The sequence below is a fragment of the Rhincodon typus genome, chromosome 2, assembly GCF_021869965.1.
Source record: "Rhincodon typus isolate 14 chromosome 2, sRhiTyp1.1, whole genome shotgun sequence".
In the NCBI taxonomy this organism is placed as follows: Eukaryota; Metazoa; Chordata; class Chondrichthyes; order Orectolobiformes; family Rhincodontidae; genus Rhincodon; species Rhincodon typus.
The window spans coordinates 6,708,391-6,735,281 of NC_063333.1; positions in this window are offsets into that span (position 1 = coordinate 6,708,391).

A 26,891-nucleotide genomic window follows, 5' to 3' on the forward strand; every position below is an offset into this window, starting at 1 on the left:
TAGGAGCACGAAGGCTGATGTTTCGGTCCTAGACCCTCCTTCATTTTCTGATGAAGGGTCTAGGCCCGAAACGTCAGCCTTCCTGCTCCTATGATGCTGCTTGGCCTGCTGTGTTCATCCAGCTCTACACCTTGTTATCCCATCAATCTAAAGATGTTTGGGTTAGGTGGGTTAACCATGGTAAAAACCTCATGCGGAGTTATAGGAACGGAGTGGGTCTGGGTGGGAAGCTCTTCAGAGGGTCAGTGCAGACCCAATGGGGCATATGGCCTCTTTCTATAATTCTATCTTCTTTGAAAGAGTTCTGTGAAGTCTTTTACATCCATGTAGGCAATTTAAAATCTCATCTGAAATTCAGCATTTTCCAATAGTGCATTACTCCCTCAGTACCACACTGGAGTATCAGCCTTGGTGGACCTTGAATGACATTAAATATAAGCAATGTCTATTGGCTTCAAACAGTCATTCTCTCAAAGCATCTTAACTGCAAACCAAATTGGATTCAATTGGGATCGCCTGTAGTTGTATATCCTACAAAAGCCCTCTTCAGATATCAAAGTTTCAATCATCATAACAATACAAAGTATATTTACTCTCAAAATGGTTAGTTATTTCTTTTTAAAATTTATTTCTGTGCAATACGAGGAATGTTTGTGCTGGGGAAATCAGAGGCCATTTGGCCTTTTGAAGAGCAACCTAACCTTGGCACGTTCAGCATTGGCAGCACACACTGGATCAGACATTGGTGTTGCTTAGATTACTTGTAATGTCCCATCTCCACAAACTCCCCATTCACCCCTTCCAGCTTATGTCTGACATCTCATTGCCCAACAAACAATGCATGTGAACTGCTGTACTCTGATCTCCACAAAATGTTAGTTTAATGAGTTACTTTTCCAAAACATTTTGCAGCAATGCAAACCAGGGATTGCAAGCTTTACATTCAATGTCAGAGAGGAACTCTGTCTCTTAGTTCTTTGTTAACCTGGGAAAACAATCCTGATTCACATGGGATAGGAATGGACCTCAAACCTGAGTGAGTGCCATTCATATCAGGTGCTAAAAGCATATTACACGAAAGCATATTTTTTATCTTCATGAATTCTTGCATCTCCAATATTATAATGTTGTATTGTTCCTGTCATAAACTTTACTTCTGTTGGTGCTAATTTTAGTCATGCTGTTTTATCAGTCTTAATAATTATATTCCATTCATTTCTGACAACTTTGTGCCAGATAAAGAGTTGGATGTTTGCCTAAATTGTAGCAAACAGTGCAGTACAGCTGCCTAATATGAATTGTGTGGATTCCTGTCAATTACAGCAGTGAGGTCTCGGTGAAATCAGTGAGCACAAAAGACATAGCTCTGCAGGAGTTCCTCAGGGTAACATCCTACGCCCAACCATCTTCAGCTTCTTCATCAATGACCTCTCCTCCATCGTAAGATTGGAGGTTACTAAAGAAACCTGTGGCTAAATACAACAAGACCTGGTCAATTTTCAGGCTTAGGCAGCTCACCATCACCACCTTCTCAAGGGCAACTAAAAAATGCTGGGCAGGCAGTGATGCCCATGTCCCATGAAAGAATATTTTAAAAAGCCTGCAAGATCCTCTCCAAGCTACTCAACATCATCAAGTTGGAACCATGTAACCGTTCCTTCACTGTCATTGGGTCAAAATTTTGAAATTCCCTTCCTAACATTACTTAGGGGTCCCTATAGCACGTGGACTGCTGCAGTTCAAGGAGGTAGCTCACCACCGTCTTCTCAAGGGCAATTTGGGGTGGACAATAAATGCTGGCCCAGACAGTGACGCGCACATCCCATGAATGAAAAAAAAAAATTCATTTGGGGAATACTCACTATCTGCGTCAAGGTAACCTCTTTCGAACATTTTAAGGTACTCCCCAGATAAATGTCACCTTGCAATGTAGTGTTTCTGCAATCTAATCTGAAACAGATGGTGTGACAGTGCTGGGAAATGGGTCAAGTGTTCTATTGTGTAATTGGACTTCCTTATAACTTGAATCAATTAAAAAAACTCTTAAGAAAAGTAAAATAGAAACAACTGCAGTCACCGTAAAAGCAAAACAAAAAGTAAAAGGTCTAGGCTCGAAACGTCAGCCTCTCTGCTCCTATGATGCTGCTTGGCCTGCTGTGTTCATCCAGCCCTGCACCTTGTCTCTGTAAAAGAAACCTGCTGGAAATGCACACAAAGTGCATTCGCTACAAATCTAAAGGGGCAGGAGCAGAGGGGTGTGGATCATTTTTATGCATAAGTCATTGAAGGTGGCAGGCCATATTGAGAGAGTGTTTAATAAAGCATATGGTATCCTCAGTTTTATTCATATGTGTACAGTACAGGAGTAGGGAGGTTAGAAATCATCATAGAATCCCTGCAGTGTGGAAACAGGCCCTTCGGCCCAACAAGTCCACACCAACCCTTGCAGCATCCCACCCAGAGCTGTCCCCCCTATAACTCACCTAATTTACACGTTCCTGAACACTATGGGCAATTTAGCATGGCCAATCCACCTAGCCTGCACATCTTTGGACTGTGAGAGGAAACTGAAGCACCTGGAGGAAACCCACACAGACATGGGGAGAATGTGCAAACTCCACACAGACAGTCGCCTGAGGCTGGAATCAAACCCGGGTCCCTAGTGCTGTGAGGCAACAGTGCTAACCACTGAGCCACCGTGCCACCAAATCCTTGGATTCTCCCCAGCAAGGAACTGAACCCCAGTCGTTGGCATGACAGGCGGGGATACTAACTACTACATTACCAAGGACCTTGAGCCCCACTGCCCCTTAAGCCTGAACATTTAGACTGAATTTGTATAAGACACCAGTTTGGCCTCAGCTGATGCACTGCATCCAGTTCTACACACTGCAGTCCAGGAAAGATGTGAACACATTGGAGAGGGTATTGAAGAGTTTGTGATTAGCTTCAGGGATAAAAAAACTTCAGTTATGACAATAGATTGGATAAGATAGGACTTATATCCTCGGAGAAGAAAAGGCAAAGAGGAGATTGAAAGAGATATTTAAAATCATGAGGAGTCTGGACAATAGATAAGGAGGCATACAAAAGGATCGAGGTCAAGTCTCGAATCCAAGGTTGTTAGGCATAGTTGGAAAGCTGGAATTCAAAGCACAACAGATTAGCCATGATCTTGCTGAATGGTAGAGCAGAGTTAAGACACTGAATGACATAGCTCTGCTCCTATTTCATAGTTCATACATATCAAAAGATTTAAAGTCATTGGTAAAAGAAACAAAAGTGATACAAGGAAAACAGTTTCAAGCAGTGAGTGGTTCAGTCCTGGCATGCACTGCCTGAGATGGGGGGCAGATCCAATCAAACTATTCATAGGGAAGTTAGACTGTTTTTCAAAATGGAAGAATGTGTAGGGTTACAGGGAGAATGACACTAAGTGAATTGTTAATTTGAAGAGGTGATGCAGGCACCATGGGGTGAATGGTTTATTTCTGCTCTTTAATGATTCTGTCAGCATCCGTGATTGTGGCAGGGAGGGAGGGGTTCAAATGATGAGTTAAGATTTCACAGTGAGGCATGTTGTCAGAATCAATTCTCAAGAATGGTTCCTACCTGAAACAGCAACCTGTCAATCCTGAGACCGACCTGTGGAATACTCACCAGTATCCTGCAAACTACGTAGTGTATACACATGAACTGAATGGCCTATTTCTGCATGTAGACCCTATGTGATTTCCTAACCAGTTAACATGGGCAGTCAATGCAATTGCAAAATAGCCTTAAGTGAGGCAGATAATTAAACATATTAGAGTCAACAATGGTAACTGCTTTCGGCATGGTAATTGAACTTTCCTAAATGTCCTTGTTAACAAGGCTAATTAAGCAATTGCAATTCCATCTGTAAAGCATGTGAGTACAAGCCAAGCCTCAATATTTATAGCCTTTATTATCATGAATCATCCAGGGGAAGCAGCCATTACTGGTAAAGCCAGTGTTTATTGCCCATCCCTAATTGCCATTGAGAAGATGATCAGGGCAGTATACTTCCTTCCCTAAACGACATCAGTCAACTCCATGGGTTTTCATAACAATCCACTAATTTCTTGGCCATTGCTGTTAGCTTTTTAATTCTAGCTTTATTTAACTAACTGAAGTGAAAGTCACCAGCTGCTGTGGTGGGGTTTGAACTCATGTCTCCAAATCAATATGCCCAGAAGATAATCACGAAACTACCGTACCAAATCCACCCTTTTCTAATGTTAAATAAATTATAAATTTAATTATTTACAACAAAGATGACAGGTATGGTGGAACAAAAACAAATTGCTGGAAAAACTGAGTGGTCTGGCAGCAGCGGTGGAGAGAAATCAGTTCATGTTGCAAGTCCAGTGACCTTTCTTCAGAAGAAGGGTCTGAGGGAAGGTCACTGGACTCAAAACGTTAACTCTGTTTTCTCTCCACCGATGCTGCTTCATATGATGAGTTTCTCCAGCAATTTTCTCCTCTCTGTTTCATGTCTCCAGTTCTTTCTTTTATTACAGATAAGGTGGATGTCATTTTTTCTTATATCATTTACTTTCTTACATAAAGCCACCTCATTGTCTCAATATCAAGAACTGTGATAATGATAAATGGCTGCTGTTATACATAAAATTGACAGATGAGGAAGCCTATATTAGATGATCTATCAGAAAGACCCTATTGTTCCCAATTATAGCACCTAATGGATTTTAAGTTAATTAGTGTCTTTAGTACCATTAGTTATCCAGAAATTTGTTTTAAACTGATTGGATAGTGTAATGACCTTTGACCTGGAAGCAGTATCAATTGCAAAGGGATCAATTACAATTTTCTTGGGTAAATAAGAAATACTGCACCATGTGACCTGGCAACCTGTGACCTGGAAGCAGTACTGGTAAAGGAAACTGTATGGCTGGCAGACACAAAGGAGAAGTACAAGCAGATGAGTTGGAGGGTGAAGGCTCAGATGCAGAAGACATGACTGAGAGGATGAAGAAAATCATTTTTTGGAAATTCTGAAGAGCTGGATATTTTCCAAGAAGTGGCCAAACCGTGAATCAGGGTATTTATTGGTCAAATGAAAAGGAACTCTGGAACCTACACCTTCAGCACTGTGGGGACTCAAGAAAGAGAGGGTTGATAGAAGTTTGCCTTTTTGATGATAATTGTGCCAATGAAACTCAGTGGTGAAAGGTATTGTTTGACAGGACTCATGATGCCTCCTGCATGTCGTACCATTTATAAACATACAAGTTGAGTGGAGTAGGCCACTCAGGCGCTCAAATCTAGAGTGCCATTTAATAAGATCATGGCTGATTTGATTTTATCAACTTCACATTCTTGTCTACTCTGTGAATCTTTCACCCCTTTCTTTATCAAGAATCTATTTACACTCCCCTTAAAAATATTCAAAGACTCTGCTTTCACTGCTCTTCTGAGAAAAATTCCAAAGCCACTCCAACTTTTGAGAGAACACAATTTTTCTTGTCTCCATCTTACATGGCAGCCCCTTATTTTTAAATTCCTCGTTCTAGATTTCTCCCATGAAGAGGAAACATCCTTTCCAAACCTACCCTGTCAAACCCTCTCAGTGTTTTACACATTTCAATCAAGTCTTTTGACTCTTTTAAAAACTCCAACAGATGGCCAGCCTTAAAGCGCATTGAGGTGGATAAATCCCCTGGGCCCGATCAAGTCCATCCTTGGATGTTGTGGGAGGCTAGGAAAGAAATTGCAAAGACCCTTGCAGAGATTTTTGCTTCATCTTTAGCCACTAGTGAAGTTCCATAAGACTGGAGGGTGGCTAATGGTGTTCCATTGTTTAAGAAAGGTGGTGAAGACAAGCCAGAAAACTACAGGCCAGTGAGCCTAACATTAGTGGTAGACAAGTTTTGGAGAAGATACTGAGAGACAGGATCAACCAACATTTGGATAGTCAAGGTCTCATTAGGGATAGTTAGCATGGATTTGTGTGTGGGAAGTCATGTCTGACAAATCTTTTAGAGTTTTTTGAAGAGGTAACCAAAAGGATGGATGAGGGTAGCAAAGCAGATGTTGTCTATCTGGACTTGAGTAAGGCCTTTGACAAGGTCCCACATGGCAGTCTAGTCATGAAAGTTAGGTCGTATGGGATCCAGGGAGAGCTAGCTAATTGGATTCAAAATTGGCTCGATGGCAGGAAGCAGAGGGTGAGGGTTGAAGGTTGTTTCTTGGACTGGACGCCTGTGATGAGTGGTGTGCCACAGGAGTTGGTGCTGGGACCTTTGTTATTTGTTACTTACATAAATGATCTGGATCTGAATGTACAAGGCATGATTAGTAAGTTTGCGGATGATACAAAATTAGGAGGTATCATTGATAGCGAGAAAGGTTATCAAAAATTACAGAGGGATCTTGATCAGATGAGGAAGTGGGCTGAGGTTGGCAAATGCAATTCAATACAGGTAAGTGTGAGGTGTTGCACTTTGGAAAGTCAAACCAAAGTAGGACTTATACAGTAAATGGTAAGGTCCTGAGGAGTTTTGTGGAACAGAGGGACCTGGGAGTACAAGTACATAGTTTGTTGAAAGCAGCATCACAGGTGGACAGAGTGGTGAAGAAGGCATTTAGCATGCTGGCCTTCATATATCCAACCTTTCTTCATAGCTAAAATCCCTCACACCAGGCAACATCCTGGTAAACCTTTTCTGTACCTTCTCCAAAGCATCCACATCCTTCTAGTAGTGTAGTGACCAGAACTGTATGTAATATATTCCAAGTGTGGCCTAACTAAAGTTCTATAAAGAGTCATAGAGATATACAACACGGAAACAGACCCTTTGGTCCAATTTGTCCATGCTGACCAGATATCCTAAAGAAATCTGGTCGCATTTGCCAGCATTTGGCCCATATCTCACTCAAATCCTTCCTGTTCATTTTCTGAAGAAGGGTCTAGACACGAAACGTCAGCTTCCTGCTCCTCTGATGCTGCTTGGCCTGCTGTGTTCATCCAGCTCTACACCTTGTTATCTCAGATTCTCCAGCATTGGCAGTTCCTACTATCTCTATTCACTTACCTGTTCAGATGCCTTTTACATGTTGTAATTAGACCAACATCCATCACTTCCTCTGGCAGCTCATTCTGTACACTCACCACCCTCTGTGTGAAAAAGTTGCCCCTTAGGTCTCTTTCAAATCTTTCCCCTCTCACCTTGAACCTATGCCCCCTCTAGTTTCGACACCCCACCCGGGGAAAACTCCTTATCTATTTACCCTATCTATGCCCCTCATGATTTTATAAACCTCTATAAGGTTACCCCTCAACCTCTGATATTCCAGAGAAAATAGCCCCAGCCTTTTCAGCCTCTCCCTATAGTTCAAACCTTCGAACCCTCCAACCCTGGCAACATCCTTGTGAATCTTTTCTGAACCCTTTCAAGTTTCACAACATCCTTCCTATAGCAGGGAGACCAGAACTGCACACAGTATTCCAATCATGGCCTAACCAATGTGCTGTACAGCCGCAACATGATGTCCCAACTCCTATACTCAATGCACAAAGACAAGCATACCAAATGCCTTTTCACTATCTTATCTACCTGCGACTCCACTGTTGCAGCATAATTTGACTATCCTTATACGCAATGCCCCTTCCAAAGAAGGAAAGCATGTCATAAGCCTTTTTTACTACCTTATCTACCTGCACTGCAACCTTCAATGATCTGTGGACCTGCACACCCAGATCCCTCTGCATATCAATGCTCCTAAGGGTTCTGCCATTCACTGCATAATTTCCACCTGTTCTTGACCTTGCAAAATGCATTACCTCACATTTGTCCAGATTAAACTCCATCTGCCATTTTTCTGCCCATGCCTCCAACTGATCTACATGCTGCTGTATCCGCTGACAATCCTCCTCACTATCTGCAACTCCACCAATTGTTCTTTCATCCATAAACTTATTAATTAGACCAGCCATGTTTTCCTCAATCATTTATGTAGATCACGAACAGCAGAGGTTCCAGCACTGATCCCTCTGGAGCACCACTAGTTACAGCCCCCCTTTCCAAAAAGCATCCTTCCATCACTACCCTTTGCCTCCTATGACTAAGCCAGTTCTGTATCCATCTTACTGGCTCACCCCTGATAACATGTGACTTCACCCTTTGTACCAGCATGCCATGATGGACCTTGTCAAAGTCTTTACTGAAGTCCATGTAAACAAACATCAACTGCTTTTCCCTCATCAATCACCTTTGTTACCTCCCCTAAAAACATGATCAAGCTAATGAGGCACGACCTCCTCTCCACAAAACCAAGCTGTCTATCGCTAATAAGTCCATTTGCTTCTAAATTTGTATAGATCTTATCCCTGAGAATCTTTTCCAATAATTTCCCTACCCCCGACGTGAGGTTCACAGGCCTGTAATTTCGTGGATTATGCCTGCTACTCTTCTTAAACAATGGGACCACCTTGGCTATTGTCCAGTCCTCTGGGACCTCACCTCTGGCCAAAGAGGACACAAAGATGTCTGTCAATTCTCCAGTAACTTGTCCTCTTGCCTCCTTCAATATTTTGTTGTTTAAGAAGGTGGCTCACTACCTCCTTTTCAAGGGCAATTTAAAGGCTGATTTTTGTAATAATACCCACATCCCATGAAAGAATTATTTTTAAATATAAAAAGGACAAGGGCAATGGATTGAAAAGGAGACCATCAGTTCTGCCACAAAGGTTTCAGACGGAAACAGTTCTATAACTGCCCTGGCTGGGTGTAGTTTTAACAAATTCCTAGTTCTTTACAGACAAATATAACAATAAGATAGAGGTATTGTCGGGTGAGTCTCTGCCTCATTTGCTGCTGAAAACTTCATCTATGTGTTCGGGATTGGTTTACCTTTTAGGTGACCAGATTTTCTTTCATCCATCCATAGGCCAGTTGTTGAATATTATCAACTTGCTAACTATTAGGGAAGTCAAATCCTAAATCAATTTCAATAATCATTTCACTCTGTGATGACCTATAATTTTATAATTAGCATTCGTTTATGCTGAATTACTGAGACCTAGCCAAACATCTATAATCACTGATTTATTTCATCAATTAACCTCATTTACTAAATGTTTTAAAGGTATAAAATACAACTTCAAGGGTTCAATCAAGCTTCTTGAGTGTTGCTGGAACTGCACCCATCCATGTAAGTGGGAGAATTCCATCACATTCCTGACTTGTGCCTTGTAGACGGTGAACAGGCTTTGGGGAGTCAGGATGAGAGTTATTCGCCACAATATTCCTAGCTTCTGACCTGCTCTTTTAGCCTTTGTGGTTATGTCGTGAGTCCAGATGAGTTTCTGGTCAATGGTAACCCCCAGGATGTTAATAGTGGAGGATTCAGTGATGGTAATACCATTGAATGTCAAAGGCCAGTGATTAGATTGTCTCTCATTGGTGATGCTCATTGCCTAGCATTTGTGTGGATGTTAGTTTCCACTTGTCAACCCAAGCCTGGATATTGTCCAGATCTTGTTGCATTTGAACACGGTCTGCTTCAGTATCTGAGGGGTCATGGGTGGGGCTGAACAGTGTGCAATTATTTGTGAGGATCCCCAATTCTGACCTTATGACGGAGGGAAGGTCATTGATGAAGCAGCTGAAGATGGTTGAGCCTAGGGCACTACCCCGAGGAACTCCTGCAGAGATGTCCTGGAGCTGAGATGACTGACTGTCAACAATGATCTTCCTGTGTGCCAGTTCCACTCTAACCAGTGGAAAGTTAGCCCACCATAACCAACTGATTCCAGTTTTGCTAGGCCTCTTTGATGCCACACTCGGTGAAATGCAGCCTTGATGTCAAGAGCTGTCACTCTCACCTCATCTCTGGAATTCAACTCTTTTGTCCATGTTTGAAAAAAGGCTGTAATGAGGTCAGGAGCTGAGTGGCCCTGGCAGAACCCAAACTGGGTGTAATTTTAGCTAGTTCCTAGTTCTTTACAGACACTCATAACAATAAGATGAAGGTATTGTCGGGTGAATCTCTGCCTCATTTGCTGCTGAAAATCTCATCTTTATGTTTGGACTTTGTCACCTAAAGGTAAACTATGCTCTCCTAACTATTCTCTAAACTTCACCTTCTGTAAGATTGAGCTGATTCAAAACTTTGCCCCATCCCAATTTAAACCAAACCCAATTTACTCATCTGTCCTGTGCTCACAGACATACCTGGGCTTCTGGTCCAGTGGCACCTGATGCTCAAAATCATCATACTGGTTTTCAGAGCTCTCCATGCTCCCACCCCCCTCCACCAGCCATCTCTGTAACCTGCTTCAGATTTCCAGCCCTCCAAGATACCTAAGTTCCTATGACTCTAAATTCATGCATGACACCCTCTCCACCATTAATGTGTGTGTTTTCTGTTGCCTGGAACCTAAGCTCCAGATTTCCAACATTAAACACCTCTTCTTCCCTCCTTTCTCCTCATTTTAATGCAAGACTTAAAACTTAATTGTTTGCCTTGGCTTCTCATCATCAGTCCTGATATCTCCCTTTATAACTTGGTGTTAGGTTTTGTCTGACAGTACTCCTGTGAAATGCTCTGAGATGTTTCATAATATTAAAGATACTATATAAGTGGGGGTCATTAGTATATTCTAAGCAAAAGAGAATAAGTAATAGACAATAACCTCGCTTTTCTAGTGCCAAATGTGGACTACTGAGGAAAGCAATGGCAGTATTAGAGGATGAAAAGGTTGAAAGAGACAGAGTCTGAAAGAGAAGGGGAAATGACCAGCAGACCTGGGGAAGTCCCAAGGGCAAAATATGTGTAGCAGCAAAATGACTATAAGGACAAAATTTTCAATGCAGCTTGTAGGAAAAGTAAGCAGGCCTCATAATAATGTGGGATGCTATAGACCGAAGACAGATTGAATATTGTCAGAATGAAGAAAACAGGGAAAGCTAGGTTTCAGATATCTCATAATTCTGAACACAAGTCAGGGGTATAGACAACAAAATGTGGGTTCTAGTGGTTTGCATTAGTGAAAGAAACTACCGTGTGAATGTTCCTAAGCAGTGATATGCATCACGCAGATTTTGCAGAGATATAATTTACACTGTAGGGACTAAAGACAATAACAACAGCAACTAGTATTTATATGATGCCATTACTGTTGGAAAACATCAAAAATGCTGTACAGGAGTGGAATCAGACAGAAATTCCAAACAGTATTCAGTCTGTAAACCAAAGAAGAATAAGTGACTAAACTTAATTATAGATTTAGATTTCAAATTGTGTCTTAAAGGAGGATAGAATTGTGGAGAGGGATTCCAGGCTACAGGTGCTGGATGGCTTACAGAATGGGTGATGGGTGAAGGTAGAGTGTGGGGGTGGATTGAGTGCACAATGTGCCTGAATTAGAGAAGTGCAGAGTTCTCTCCAGGTTGGAGACTGCATAATAGAGGGGGAAATAGTCTTTTTCATGAAGGATACAATGACAGAGAGAATTAAATAGTGTACAAAGTGGAAACAGTTGGGGGGGATCTGTCACATTCAGTACAAGAACAGACAAAAGCATGATTGATTAAAAAGTAACAATTTGACACTGCTGAACTAGGATATCTTACAGGTTGAACAAAAAAAGTTTCTGAACATATATTGGACTGCTACATATCTCAAATAGTTTAGGAACTCACTCTTAAAGGGCCCATTCATGACTTGATAGAATATACCAACCACTGGCAGAGAACACTTTGGAAATACTATGTACATCATTGGGTTAGGTTTACACTTGACGGGTGACAGCAGAGCCTCAACTTTGGGGGAGATTTTAGAGAATACATTCTTGATTGCAACATGTTGTTAGGTGCACACATGAGAGGAGATACAAAATAGCCAAATCACAATGGGAAAGGAGTGAAAAGGATGAAGCTGGTGTCTCTACCAAGGAGTGTATTGATAGGGGTGACATGTGAGTGAAGTATTTTCTCAAGTAAAACTCTGCAAGTAATTTGGAGAAGAAATGAAAACAAAAGTAATGTAGGTTAAGATACTGGTTAGGAGATCTAAAATATCAAATGACAATAAGATTATAACATAAGAAAATATCTCACATTTCGGTGAGCCCTTCTCCTTTCAAAATATTACATTACAGCATTCATGTCTCAGGCCTCAGGTTGCTTGTTGTCTGCATTTATCTTTCCTATAGTCCACACACTAACCCCACTCCCTCTCTTTGATTTGATTGATTTATTTATTGTGATGTGTACCTAAGCATGGTAAAAAAACTTTGTTTATGAGCAGTACAGGCAGATTATAGCAAGAAAGGACATACATACCATAGGGTGTAAAAAGAAAACTTAGACAGAGGCATGCAGGTTACGTCACACAGGGCGTGCACTAGGCAAGATCAACATTAGCAAGATCAGCATTATTTGAGGCTAGAGTCCATTCATCAGTCTAATAATGGCCAGGAAGAAGCTGTTCCTGAACCTGCTGGTGCATGTGTTCAAGCTTTTGTATCTTCTGCCTGACAGAAGAGGTTTAGGAGATCATTACTGGGGTACAAAGGGTCTTTGATGTTGGCAGCCTTTCCGTGGCAACGAGCAGTGTAAATGGAGTTCATTGATGGGATGTTGGCTTCAGTGATGGTCTGGGCCATGCACACAACTTTCTGTAGTTTCTTATGGTCCTGGGCAGAGCAGTTGCTATACCAGGCTGTTATGCATCTGGACAGTATACTTTCTATGGTGCATCTGTAGAAGTTGGTGAGGGACCTCATGGACATGCTGAATTTCTTGAGCTGCCTGAGGAAGAAGAGGCGTTGTTGTGCCTTCTTAACTCACATTTACGTGGGAAGTCCAGGATAGGTTGTCATTTACTGTCACTACTAGGAACTTGAGGCCTACTCCCTCTCTACCACTTGCTGCTTCCCTCCCTCTCACCACTTCTCCCCTGCTGGCTGATCCTTTGCCTCTCATTACCTCTTTGTAGTTTATAATTCCTTAATCAGTATAATTATTGTTTTTTTGTAGGCAAACATGACCGTAATGTTGGGCACAACACAATCCCAAAGATGCAATGAGATAAGCAGTTGTGAATCTTTTATACATCTGCCAGAGCCTCTATTCAATGCATCTGAAAATTGGTACCTTTGAGTGTGCAGCATTCCCTCAGTATTGTACTGAAGTTCCCGATGGGGCTTGTGAGGTTTGAACACTCAACCTGCTATCTGAGAGATAGTTTGGATTGAAATACAATCATAGTACAAAAGTCTTTTTTGTCTGCCACTGTCATCTGATCTCTACTCTGAGATACATACACTTCAGACAACCAATCCTTCAGTCACTACAATAGCAATTCCATTCTGACTTTGCTGCTGCTTGTCGATACAGAGCTTTATACATCTCAACATTAACCTGCTCCTGAGTGAAGTCACCGCTGTCGGCAAATCAATTTGTAAAAAGTCCTGCAAACAACAATGAGATCAATGAATGAATGATACCAAAGATACTCCACTGTTCAAATAAAGTTATGGGATCTTTTGATTTTGCTGGTGAGAGCAGGCAGGGCTTTGGTTTAACTTCGCATCTGAAAAAGCAGCACTTGTACATCCTTATGCCTCACAACTGTCAATCTAAATTACCTCTTCAACCCTTGGAGGGAGAGTTGAACACACAATTCTCTGACTCAGAGAGAGGAGTTCTGCCCATTGAGCTACAGTTGATACAAAGACTGGAAAGTGAGCTGTCCTGCTCTGGGTGTAAGACATGGTACAGAGAACTTATTCTGTTTAACAAGTCACTCATTTGTAGGGAGTGTGAGCGGTGCTGGGAGGGGGAGTGAAGTGAGATTGTATGGTTCTATATTACTACACAAATAGAAACTACAGCAGTTGATGTAAGTGATCCTGACTCTACCTTTCACCTTGCTGTGTTATTCTTTCTATATGCTCATGGGATATGGGCTTCAGTGGCTAGGCCAGCATTTGTTGCCCATCTTCAATTTGTTCTGGAGGAGGAGGTGGTTAACCAGTTTATTTGAAACACTGTAATGCACGTTGCATAGGTACACTCAGTGTTCTTAGGGAGGGAGTTCCCCACGACCTAGGAAACAAGCTACGTTCAAACCAACCTTCAGTACAGTTTCTGTTGCCTCAACCTGCCTTTAAGTGCATGTGGGAAAGATACGAAAGGGCTGTCCAGATGACAGAGATGGTTTCATTCGTACATCCCCAGACCCCTAAACTTAAGTGATGCCAATCTTCCAGTATTGGTCTGGATCCTAGTTCAAGCATTGAAGATTAATCTCTAGAACATTGCAGACAGCCACACCCTGAAGAAATATAATCAGGCCATTCACAAATGTGTGTGAGTCTTTTCCAGTTTCTGTCAATACGCCCTGCTTATTAGTTGTAGAAATGAGGGGAAAAGGCTATTCGACTGACAATATTGAAGTGGATAATGAAGATTCTTTTCTCATTCAAATTGGCCAGTGGCTTTTTGGATGGAGTGTTGGGGGAGGAATGATTGGAAGCCAGATGTCGTATGATGAATGAAGCCTCCATGGGTAAACATGCAACCACAGTTACCAACCATGCGTGGGGTCCTCCTGCCCATACTTATGTACATCTGTACCCTTTTCAAAACTTCTTTCACTTGTGAAGCCCCTGTAATGACTGATACATTCCTGGGGCCCTCTGAAAATATTGTACTCCTGAGGTCATCTGCACATTCTGATTAGTGAAGGACAACCCACCATTCCTCGTTGAAAATACTGGCACTCCTGACTCCTCTTGCAAGTAGTGATACATACATAAAAATCCCCAAAAGTACTAAGCCACTCCTGGAGACTTGGGAGAAATCAACACATCCCTGGGTATTAAAAACAAAGATGAGAATTTTTAAAAATTAAGGCATTGCTTAATTGTGAGCCAATGTAGTTCAGCGAGCACAGTTCATACCAGTTAGTGTCCTCCATGGCCTCATCCCTACTTATCACTGTAATTTCCTCGAACCTCACAGCCATCCAAGTTATCTACACTCCTTCAACTCTAGCATCTTGAACAGCTCTGAATGAGTCACTCTTGTATTGTTACCTCTCCCCTCACCCACCAAGGTTCTAAGATCAAGAATTTCCTGCCTATTTCTCCCCATTTCCAATACTTTCCCCTCCTTTATGACAATGCCAATTAATACTTGGGCAGCAGAGTTTTGGATTACCTCAAGTTTGCACAGGGTATATGAGGCAGGATGGCAGGACTGCCTTGGAATGCCAAATCTAGAGCTACAAAGAGTTTTCAACCACAGTTAAGGCGAGGATGGAGTTGGCTGGTTATAGGTATTATTGGAGGGGAAAATCAATTTGTCTTGATGAGTTTGTGGTTGGAAGTTCATTTCAGTCCCAGAGAAGATACTTAGATGTTGAGCAGTCAGGTTTAGCCTCAGATAATTGCTAGGGAGAGTGATGTAGTCAGTGACTAGAAAATGGATTTTGTCACAGGGATCAAAGAAAACAACTTTGGTGTATTTACTTAATTAAATGAAAAGTCTGATCCTCCATTACTACCCTCCAGCAAATTGTGGAGGGATCTAGGGAGGTGGTGCAGAGTCGGATGTTGATGCCGTACTGATGCTGCGTTTTCAGGTTATATTGCCAAGGGGGCACTATATAGATGAGAAATAATAAGGTGACAGGGCTCACAATGTGAAGCTTGTGATATAAGGCAACCCATGCCAGTAACATGGAGATATCAGATAAACTTTCAGCTTAGTTAGTTGAAATGAAAATATGAAGGTATTGACCAATATTTATCCCTCAACAAATACCAGTAAAATGGTTTATTAGCACAAAACCACGGGTGGGAGCTTGCTGTGCACAATGGCTAATGCATTTCCTAAATTACAACAGTGACTTCACCTCAACAAGTGCTTCACTATTGTAGGGTGTGTTGAGGTGTCCTGAGGTCATGGGAGATGATAGATAAATGCAAATCTATCTTTCCCTAGTCTTTGTCAGTGGGTTGTCCCTAATATTGGTCTCAGTGTATTTGAGCTGGATAGCAGTTGGGAAATTAGTCAACTTTCCCACTCATCATCAATATTCTTGGAAAGTATAGATGTATGTACATACACAGGCATGAACGTAGTGATTAATCTCAGCCTTGCGCTTTTGAACAGTCCAACAAGTGCAGTGGCTTCACATAGGATAACTAGTTCACAAGACACTGAGACCACAGTCAGATCTTTAACTTCCAAATTCAGGATTTTTACAAATAATATGTTTCCCAGGCAAAAAACAGAGACAGGAAAGTAATACTTGTGAATATTCTGGTGTGAGATGCAAAATTGGCCAAGGAGAGTATGATTTATGACTTGTCTTCAGCCTGGAACTATGATATGATATGAAATCATGGGGCTGCCAGATCCCACACATTACTAACTGTCTCCATTGAGCCTGGCTTCGGTTTCATTGTTAATTTACAGGCACTGGCGAATACTCTGGTCATTCTGGCCGGCCTCCTCTTCTTATCTTTATTATTAACCTGTCTCTTCCATGACTGATATTCTTCGTTCTTGTTCTAATAAGACCATCTTTCTTAAACATTAATGTTTTATTGCACAAGGCCCTGCCTGCTGTTCTTGACAGAAAGCATCTGTTCTTGTTAAAGAATTGAAAGCGATGTCTGTATACAACTGCACAGACATTTTTACCATTAGCCGCTGTCAGCAATCTCCAGTCCAGCTTATGGCCTGTGTCGCCCAACCTTCTGTTGCAGACACTGTCTGGAGTAACGTTAGGTTTGTCCATTAAAGTCGTGGCTCCTTAAGGCAATGATCGGTTGAGCCATGCAACCAGGGAGGTCTCGCCTTCTGTTTGTGAGATCTCATCGTACATACAGTTACTGCCCCACTTCCCTGCTCTGCAGTAGTGACTACCCTTCACAAGGTGCATGGTTGGCTGTGAAGCACAACCTGAGGTGCTATATAAATGCAAAATCCTTCTTTCTATTTGAAGTAATTGTTGACTGAGTAGAATTCAGCAGAGGGGCACCATGAGAAGTATTGCAGTTTGGGTGAGTGACCTTTGATTGTGGAGGAACTTAGGATCCTACACCTGCTCAGTATTTGGTAATGCGCCAACTCTCTGGACATTGCATAGTGACCACAGGTGAGGTTGGCATCATGTTTGGCTGTGATTCTCTAGGTGCAATGTGCTCACTGTCATAGAAGCATAGAAGATAGGAGCAGGAGGAGGCCATTCGGACCTTTGAGCCTACTCTGCCATTCTTCACGATCATGGCTGATTGTCCAACTCAATAGCTTAATCCTGCTTTCTCCCCATAACCTTTGATCCCATTCACTCCAAGTGCTATATCTAGTCACCTCTTGAATACATTCAATGTTTTGGCATCAACTACTTCCTGTGGTCATGAGTTCCACGGGCTCACCACTTTTTGGGTGAAGAAATGTCTCCTCATCTCAGTCCTAAATGGTCTACCCCGAATCCTCATACTGTGACCCCTGGTTCTGGACACACCCACCATCGGGAACATCCTCCCCGCATCTACCCTGTCCAGTCCTGTTAGAATTTTATAAGTCTTTATGCGATCCCCTCCTCGGAACTTTAGTGAAAACAATCCCAACTTAGTCAATCTCTCCTCATACGTCAGACCCACCATCCTTGGAATCAGCCTGGTAAACCTTCACTGCACTCCTCGAGAGCAAGAGCATCCTTCCTCAGAAAAGGCGGCATGCTGGCACTGTGGTTAGCACTGCTGTCTCAAGGCGCCAGGCACCTGGGTTCGATTCCACCCTCAGGCAACTGTCCGTGTGGAGTTTGCACATTCTCCCCGTGCCTGCGTGGGTTTCCTCCAACAGTTCAAAGATGTGCAGGCTAGGTGGATTGGCCATGCTAAATTGCCCATAGTGTTCAGGGATGTGTAGATTAGGTGGGTTACAGGGAGATGGGTCTGGGTGGATGCTCTGATGGTCGGTGTGGACTTGTTGGGCTGAAGGACCTGTTTCCACACTGTAGGAATTCTATGATTCTATGAAAAGGAAACTAAAACTGCACACAATATCCTAGGTGTGGTCTCACCAAGGCCCTGTATAACTGAAACAACACATTCCTACTCCTGTACTCAAAACCTCTCACAATGAAGGCCAACATACTATTTGTCTTCTCTACGACCTACTGCACCTGCATGCTTACCTTCAGCAACTGGTGCACAAGGGCCACCCAGGTCCCACTGCACACTCCCCTCTCCCAATTTACAGCCATTCAGCGAGTAACCTGCCGCCTTGTTTTTGCTTCTGAAGTGAATAACCTCACATTTATATAAATTATACTGCATCTGCCATTGATTGGCCCACTCACCCAACCTGTCGAGATCATGCTGAAAGATCTCTGCATCCTCGTCACAATTCACCCTCCCACCCAACTTGGTATCATCTGCAAATGTGAAGATGTTACATTTTATTTCCTCATCCAAATCATTAATATATATTAGTGAATAGCTGGGTACCCAGCAACAATCCCAATGGCACCCCAGTAGTTACTGCCTGCCAATTTGAAAAGGACCCATGAATTCCTACATTATGTTTCCTCTCTGCCAACCAGTTTCCTATCCTTCTCAATACACTTCCAGCAATACCATGCACTTTAATCTTGCACATTAATCTCTTATGTGGGACTTTGTCAAACACTTTCTGAAAGTCCAAATATACTAATTGACTGGCTCTCCCTTGTCAATTCTACTATTTACATCTTCATAGAAATCCAACAGATTTGTCAAGCATGATTTCCCTTTCATAAATCCATGCTGACACTGTCTGATCCTGCCACTGCTTTCTAACTGCTCTGCGATAAAATCCTTGCCAAAGGATTCGAGAATTTTCCCCACAACCAAATGTTAGGCTCACTGGTCTATAATTCCCTATTGTCTCTCTACCTCCCTTTTTGAATATTGGAGTGATATTAGTGACCCTCCAATCTGCAGGGACTGTTCCAGAGTCTGTACAGGACGTTGGTGAGGCCGCACTTGGAGTATTGTGTTCAGTTTTGGTCACCTTGCTATAACAAGGATGTTATTAAACTGGAAAGAGTGCAGAAGAAATTTATAAAGATGTTGCCAGGACTCAAGGGACTGAGTTATAGGGAGACATTGGACAAGCTAGGACTTTTTCTTTAGTGCGTAGGAGACTGAGAGGTGATCTTATAGAAGTGTCTCAGATCATGAGAGGCATGGACAGGGTGAATGCACTCAGTCTTTTTCCCAGGATTGGGGAATTGAGGACTAGAGGGCATCACTTTAAGGTAAGAGGGGAAAGAATACATGGGAAGCTGAGGGGCAACTTTTTTTTTTACACAGAGGGTGATATGTGAATGGAATGAGCTGCCAGTGGAAGTGGTTGAGACAGGGGTACATTGACAACATTTAAAAGGCATTTGAATGAATACATGGATAGGAAAGGTTTAGAAGGATATGGGCCAATTGCAGGGAAATGGGCTTAGCGTGGATGGACATTTTGGTCGGCATGGACCAGTTTGGGCTGAAGGGCCTGTCTCCGTGGTGTAGGACTCTGTGACTCTAATGGGATTGAGAAACATATCATTAAAATTGAATGGCAGAGCAGGCTTGATCAGCCACATAACCTAATTCTGCTCCTATATCTAATGGTCTTATAGTTTCCTGTTTCATCTCCCTTGCTTCTTTTTGGAATAGCAGGATTATAATGTTGAGATGGCAGCTAAGTGCTCTTGAATTATACAAAGCCAAAACCAGTCATTGGATAAATGTATAAAACATATTTCAACCTAGTAGCTGTTCCTAAAAGTAGCTTTCTATATTTTGCAGCAAGCAATGGTACTGACAAGACAGCTGACAAAAGTTGTGTGACCAGTGATCAAAGTGAACAATAGCGTCATCCCAACTCAGTTTGAAAAAAAGTTGGGACTTGCTCTGATGTACATTCAGGACATATTTATGTGTAGGCATTGTCATGGCATGCTTAATCAAAGTGCAAGAAGAGGCTCTCGTAACTCATAGCATTGGCAGCAATGTCGGGTGTTAACCACTTCAGCACAACACTCACTACCCTGGGGGAACCCCTTTGATGAAGGGTTCACCCACTCAATGGCAATAGCTGATTCCCCAACCAGGGGCTCATGATTTGATTTGATTTGATTTATTATTGTCACATGTACCAAGATACAGTGAAAAGTATTGTTTTGCATGCTAACCTGATTAATCATACCTTATATAAGTACATGAGGGTAATAGGAAAAGAATACACAATATAGTGTTACAGCTACAGAGGAGGTGCACAGAAAGATCAATTCTAATGAGAGGTCCGTTCAAAAGCCTGATAACAGCGGGGAAGAAGCTGTTCTTGAATATGCTGGTACATGTTTTCAAACTTCTGTATCATCCATCTGATGGAAGAGGGTGGAAGACAGTATAACTGGGGTGGGAGGGGTCTTTGATTATGTTGGTAGGGTTGCCCAAGGCAGCAGGAAGTGTAGACAGAGTCAATGGAAGGAGGGCTGGTTTTCATAATGGACTGGGCAGAGCAATTGCCATACCATGCTGTGATGCATCCGGATACGATGTTTTTTATGGTGCAGCTATAAAAATTGGTAAGAGTCATTGTGGATGTGCCAAATTTCCTCAGCCTCCTGTGGAAATAGGGGTGTTGTTGTGATTTCTTGACTGTACTGTCAATGCGGATGGACCAGGACAGACTGTTGGTGATATTTACTCCTAAGAACTTAAGGCTCTTAACCATCTTCACCTCAACATCATTGATACAGAAATGGCTGTTTCCTCCACTCTGCTTCCTGAAGTCATGACTAGCTCCTTCATTTTGCTAACATTGAGGGAGAGATTGTTGTCTTTACACCATGCCACTAAGCACTTTATCTCCTTCTTATATTCTGTCCATCGTTGAGGAGCACTAGGTGGGAACCAATTAGAAACTCGACCCAACCTAGTGTGCGAATTAGTGAACTTTGTCAGTCAATGCTACAGAAAATAATCAGCCCCAGTGACCCACCATTTCTGCTCACTGACTGCATCACACTGTCTTTCCTTTAGATTTTGAATATTTGTGCTACTTTGTTTTACTCCCATCACTCCTAACTTAAATAACATAAATATGTATGCCCTACCACTTATTCCCATCCATCCGTTCAGCAAGGATGATACATAAGCATTCGCTCTCTACTTGTCTAATAAATATATTCATAACAAGCTCTTTTCAGAAACATTAATGATTTATGCGCTTTGTCTATTCTGTGTCTATAGCTCCCACATACTAACTACACCACCAATCATCTGATTAGCATATTGCAGTCACTTCTATATTTTTGTTACTAATTGTTTTATAACAACAACAATGTTTCTTGAGAAAGGAAAAGACTTGCATTCATATATTACCTTTCAGGACCATAGTGTGTCCCAAAGGACTTTACAGCCAATGAACTATTTTTTGAAGCTAAGCGCATTTGTAATGTAGGAAATGTGAATGCCAATGTGTGTACAGAAAGCTCCCACAAACAGCCATGCATGATAAACAAGCCATCTGTTTTAATGGTGAGGGCACGGGTGAATTCCCCTTACATTCTTTAGAACAATACTATGGGATCTTCCATGTCAGGGAGTAGATGAGGTTCGGTCTAGCGTCGCATCCAAAAGATAGTACCTCTGACAGTGCAGCACTCCTTCAGTACAACACTGGATTGTTGGCCTGCATTTTGTGCAAGTCCTGTAGTGGAACCCTTGTAATTCAAAGGTGCGAATTCTACAATCTGAGTCACAGCTGGCACTTTGGTAACATGCTCAAGTAATCAAATTTCACATATCTGCTTTAGTATGTCTGCTTTAGAAGAGGTATCTTGTAAGAGGTATAGTGTCTTGTAACAGTTTCAAAATGTAAACTGTAGTGATTATAACGAGGTCATACAAATGAGCTCCCCAATTGAGGCTGTTAAACTGGTCCAACTGGGGAGCCCTGGCTGACAGATATAAACAGGAGTGTCACAGACATCCTGTTCAGTCTGACAGCTCGCTAAAGAAGCTGGACCAGTGTCAAGTACTATGCACATATAAACAAAGGGTAACTTGGTGATGGGATACTGACCTGTGTAGAATTATTTCATAAACTTTGTAAATATTCCCTTTGGAGGGAATGTTGGCCTCTAATATTCTCCTTTGGACTTTGAACCCCTACCGCAACCGTTCCAAGTCCAGCCTCACATTGCAGTAGAATGTCTTGTCGTGTGATACTGTTTGTCTGTGACAGGAGGAAAGGTGCGATCAGGACCTTGGGGGGCGTGTGTAGTGTGAACATGTGCGTGTGTGCAATTATTAAAATCCACACTGGACCACCAGATGCTAGTTTCCATTTTCCAACTTTACCTGTTTGGCCAATCCTGCACACTTTAGCCAGGACTCTTTTTGGCTTCTAATCTGTAAGGGTAGTACATGGACCAGGGAAGAAGGGCTACAGATAATTGGGTTTGATTTAACCTAATATAAAGTACTCTCCAAGGTATACTTTAAAGAGCTAAACCATTGCAAGACAGCTAAAGCCTTGGTTTGCTCCTCTTGCATGCCGGGGACAGTTCCAGCATTACCACCACACTTCCGGCCCCCCCACCTACTGCCAGGTCAGCGTGTGTGCAGGAAGTGTCTCCAGCTACAGCTTCTGGAAGCTCAAGTTTCAGAGCTGGAGCCGTGGCTGGGGACACTGTGGAGCATCCGCGAGGCAGAGAGCGTTGTGGATAGCACATATAGAGAGGTGGTCACACTGCAGGCTCAGACTCTGCAGGCAGGAAGGGAATGGGTAACCACCAGACAGAGCATTCCCCTGCAAAACAGACATACCATTTTGGATACTGTTGAGGGGAATGACCTCTCAGGGGAAAGCAGCAGCAGCTAAACTCATTGCACCAAGGTTGGTTCTGCTGCAGAGGTCAGGGGTAAACAATGTGCCAGGACAATAGTTATAGGGGACTCAATTGTAAGGGGAATAGACTGACGTTTCTGTAGCTGCAAACAAGACTCCAGGATGGTATGTTGTCTTCTTGGTGCTAGAGTCAAGGATGTCTTGGAGTGGGTACAGGACATTCTGAAGGGGAAGGGTGAACAGCCAGTGGTCGTGGTACCCATCGGTACAAAGGACATGGGTAAAAAATGGGATGAGGTCCTGAAGGCAGAATACAGAGAGCTAGGAAGAAAGTTAAGAAATCAGACCTTAAAGGTAGTGATTTCAGGATTTCTACTGGTGCCACGTGCTAGTCAGCGGAGAAATGACAGAATATACTGGATGAATATATGGCTGCAAAGATGGTGTTCGGAGAGGGTTTCAGATTCCTGGGGCATTAGGACCAGTTCTGGGGTAGGTGGGACCTGCACAAATTGGACAGGTTACACCTGGGTAGGACAGGGATTGATGTTCGAGGGGGAATGTTTGCTAGAGTGGTTAGGGAGGGTTTAAAGTAATATGCTAGGGGGATGGGAACCTATGTAAAGAGTCAGAGAAGGAGGCCGCAAGGACAAAAACAAAAGCTAGTAAAAGGGAATAAGAAAAGTGATAGGCTGAGAAACCAAGGACAAGATTCAAACTGGGCTGTTGAGAAAAATAAAGAGGAGATAAACATTGTTAAAAGGAGAAGCTTAAAGGCTTTGGATCTTAATGCGTGGCGCATCTGCAATAAAGTGGATGAACTAATCGCGCAGATAAATGTAAACGGGTACAATATAATTGGGATTACGGAGACATGACTGCAGAATGACCAGGGATAGGAACTAGATGTCCCAGGGTGTTCAGTATTTAGGAAGGACAGGCAAAAAGGAAAAGGTGGCAGAGCAGCATTGCTGATTAAAGAGGAAATTAACACAATAGTGAGAAAGGATATTAGCTCTGACAATGTGGAGTCTGTATGGGTAGACTTGACAAATACCAAGGGGCAAAATACATTAGTAGGTGTCATATATAGACCCCCAAACTGCAGTGGTGATGTCGATAATGGCATTAAACTGGAAATTAGAGATGCATGTGATAAGGGAATATCAATGACCATGGGTGATTTTAATCCGCACATAGATCGGGCAAATCAAATTAGCCACAATGCCAGAGAGGAGGAATTCCTGGAGTGTGTATGGAATAGTTTTCTTGACCAATGTGTGGAAGAACAAACTAGAAAGCAGGCCATCTTAGGCCGGGTGCTGTCTAATGAGAAGAGAATCATTGCCAATCTATCTGTGCAAGACCCCTTGGGGAAGGGTGACCATAACCTGATAGAATTTTTTATCAAGGTGGAGAGTGAGGTAGTTAATTCGGAGACTAGGGTGCTGAGCTTTAATAAAGGAACCTACGAGGATATGAGGCATGAGTTGACCTTGATAGATTAGGGAGAGTTACTTAAAGGGATGACAGTGAATAGGCAATGGCAAACATTCAAGGAATGCAAGGGGGAACTGCAACAACTGTTTATTCCTGCCTGTCACAAAAGCAAAATGGGTAAGAAATAAGAGTTAATATCTGATCCAAGGAAGAAGCGTACAGATTGGCCAAGAAAAATATAAATCTGAGGATTGGGAGCAGTTTAGAATTCAGAAAAGAAGGACCAAGGGATTGATTAAGAAGGGGAAAATACAGTAGGAAAGTAAGCTTGAATGGAACATAAAGACTGACGCTAAGAGTTTCTATAGCTACTTGAAGAGAAAGAGATTGGTAAAGACAAATGTAGATCCCCTACAGACAGAAACGGGGGAAATGTATAACAGGGGATAAAGAAATGGCTGAGGAACTGAATGCATACTTTGGTTCTGTCTTCACAAAAGAGGACACAAATCAGATACCAGCATTGGTGGTGGATGCAAGATTTAGTGAGAGGGAAGAACTGAGGGACATCAATATTAGTAGAGAAATGGTGCTGGGAAAATTGTTGGAATTGAAGGCCGATAAATCCCCAGGGCCTGATAATCTACATCCCAGAGTACTTAAGGAAGTAGCTCTAGAAATAGTGGCTGCATCAGTGGTCATCTTCCAGGATTCTACAGACTCTGTAGAAAATCTTTTCTGAAGAAGGGTCTAGGCCTGAAACGTCAGCTTTCCTGCTCCTCTGATGCTGCTTGGCCTGCTGTGTTCATCCGGCTCTACACCTTGTTATCTCAGATTCTCCAGCATCTGCAGTTCCTACTATCTCTTCCCAACTTTTGTACTCGGTACCATGACTGATGACGCCCTGTGTGCCAAAAGCCTTCTTCACTGCCTTGTCTACCTGTAACTCCACTTTCAGAGAACCATGCACCTGAAATGCAAGGTCCCTCTGTTCCACTACACTCCTTAAGGCCCTACCATTCACCATGAAAATCCTACCTTGATTTGACTTTCCAAAATGCAACACCACACACTTGTCTACATCAAACTCCATTTGCCATTTCTTGGCCCACTTCCCAGCTGATCAAGATCCTGCCACAATTCCTGATAACCTTCCTTACTGTCCATGATACCGCCTATTCTAGTGTCATCCGCAAACTTACTAATCGTGCCTTGTACATTCTCATCCAAATCATTGATATAGATAACAAATAGCTGTGGACCCAGCACTGACCCCGAGGCATACCACTTGTCACAGGCCTCCAGTGCAACAAGCATCCTTTCACTATTACGCACTGCTTCCTACCATCAAGCCAATTGTGTATGCAATTTTCTCACTCTTCCTGGATTCCATGTAATCTAACCTTCCAGAGCAGCCCACCGTGTGGAACCTTATCAAAGACCTTACTGAAATCTATGTATACTATGTCTACCGCCCTGCCCTCATCAACCTTCCTGGTCACTTCATCAAAGAACTCTAACAAATTTGTAAGCCATGATCTCCCACGCACAAAGCCATGCTGATTTCTCCTAGTCAAACCTTGACTTTCCAAATGCATGTATATCTTATCCCTCAGAATCTTCTCAAGTAACTTACCTACCACAGATGTTAAGCTTATTGGTCAATAATTCCAGGCTTTTCTTTGCAGCTCGTCTTGAATAAGGGCACAACATTCACTACCATCCAGTCTTCTGGAATCTCACCCGTGGCTAATGATGATGCAAATATATTAGCCAGGGCCCATGTAATTTCTTCTCTAGCCTCTTGCATGATTCCTGGATATATCTGGTCAGGACCAGGAGATTTATTTACCTTCATAAATTCTAACATTTCCAATACCTCCTCTACTGTGATATGGACTGTCCCCAGGATATCACCACTAACTTCCCCAAGTTCCCAAGTCTTCCTGTCTTTCTCCACAGTAAACAGAGGAGAAATATTCATTGAGGACCTTGCCCATCTCCTCCAGTTCCACACCTATGTGTCCACTTTGGTCTTGAGGGGTCCTAGTCTCTCTCTAGTTATTCTTTTTCCTTTAGCATACTTAAAGAATCTCTTCGGATTCACCCTAACCTTCTCAGCCAAAGCTATCTCATGCCCCCTTTACACTCTCCTGATTTCCTTCTTCAGTAAACTCCTGTATCCCCTATATATCTCCAGGGATTCTCTTGATCCCAGCTGCCTGTACCTGAGTTATGCCTCCTTCTTTTTTTTGGTCAAAGCCTCAATATCTCTGGTCATCCAGGGTTCCCTACACCTGCCAACCTTGCCCTTCACCCTCACAGGAACATATAGACCTTGAACTCTAGCTGTCACACTTCTAAAGGCCTCCCACTTGCCAGAGGTCCCTTTGCCTGCAAACAAACTACTCCAATTAACCCCTGTAAGTTCCTGTCTAATTCCATCAAAATTCGCCTTGCCCCAATTTAGAACTTGAACCTGTGGACCAGTTTTGTCCTTCTCCATAACTGTTTTAAAATTAATAGAACTATGGTCACTGGTCCCAAAGT